This window comes from Dipodomys ordii, unplaced genomic scaffold, assembly GCF_000151885.1.
Source record: "Dipodomys ordii isolate 6190 unplaced genomic scaffold, Dord_2.0 Scaffold266, whole genome shotgun sequence".
Lineage (NCBI taxonomy): Eukaryota > Metazoa > Chordata > Mammalia > Rodentia > Heteromyidae > Dipodomys > Dipodomys ordii.
Genome location: NW_012267482.1, coordinates 455,141 through 456,313, shown reverse-complemented (window position 1 = coordinate 456,313; position 1,173 = coordinate 455,141). Strand labels below are relative to the sequence as shown.

Below are 1,173 nucleotides of genomic sequence, written 5' to 3'. Positions count from 1 at the left end.
GCAGAGCCTTCTGGATTTCAGAGATGGAGCTAGTAAGAATCTGCAGCTGCCTTGAACACAAATGGACTTGTTCTTTCCTCTCGCTGGCCCACTGGAGCAGGTGGGCTTGGACATCATTCTCAGTGTAACCTCTGATGATCAGGTCCATGGCGATCATCAAGGGCTGCTCTTCAGTCAACCCTGAGCAGTGGCTCTCTCTTGGCTTGTCAGTCAGGACATCCGGACAAGATAGTCGGGCCATGGAGGGGTACCCTTGTATCCAGATGTTTGGGTGTTCCTTCCGCAGGTCGAGGACTTGCAGTTTCCACCGACTGGAGCGCTCCTTCTTGGCCAGTAGCAGATCAAGCCCATCCAGGACAGCGTTGAAGGTCTCCAGGTCTGGAGACTCTGCCAGGTCCCCCAGGGGGAGGCAGGGGAAGGGCCAGGCCTGCACCAGGGCCTTCAGCACCTCTGTGTGGGCTCCACAATAGACCTCCATGAAGAGCGAAGGGAACAGCAACAGAGGCAGATCTTCCAGGGCAGAGATGGCCAGGGCCTGGTTGCTCAGCAGACTCTGCATGGCCAGATGCTGGAGCGAGGGTGGGGCTCCAATGCTCATCTTGATGGACCAGATGTGGACCAGGTGTGCAGGGCTCTCTGAGTCCCAGCAGGGCCAGGCACTGACTGCAGGATTCAGAACTCTGCTTCTGTTCTCTATCCCTAGGCATCTTTAAAGCCCAACCCCAGCCTCACCATGCATACCTGCCAATCACAGAGCAGCTTCTGATGGGATTTCTGAGTCACACGCAGCACACCTGGGTTGGGTGTTGCACTCAAGATTAATTCAAACAGAGGTTTTGAGCAAAAGGTTATCGGATAAAAGGCCTGACCAATACAGCCTAGCTTCTCTTTGAAATGTACCTTAATCCCTTCAGATATTCCAACAGATGGGCTGGGAAGGTGGCTCAGTGGCAGAGTACTTGCCTTACATGCATGAGGCCCTGTTCAATTCCTCGCACCACATAAGCAGAAAAACCCAGAAGTGGTGGTGTGGCTCAAGTGGTAGAGCACCAGCCTTGAGCTGAAGAGCTGAGGGACAGCGCCCAGGCCCAGAGTTCAAGCCCCACGGCCACCAACAACAACAAAAAGATATTCCCACAGATGTTCCACTGCTTCATCAAATAGATACTACTT

At 53.8% G+C, this 1,173-nt stretch overlaps 1 pseudogene; it reads right to left on the bottom strand.

Moving 5' to 3' along the window:
- Positions 1 to 598, bottom strand: part of LOC106001096 — an 8,294-nt pseudogene extending 7,696 nt beyond the window's left edge.
- Between the last annotated feature and the right edge of the window lie 575 nt (positions 599 to 1,173).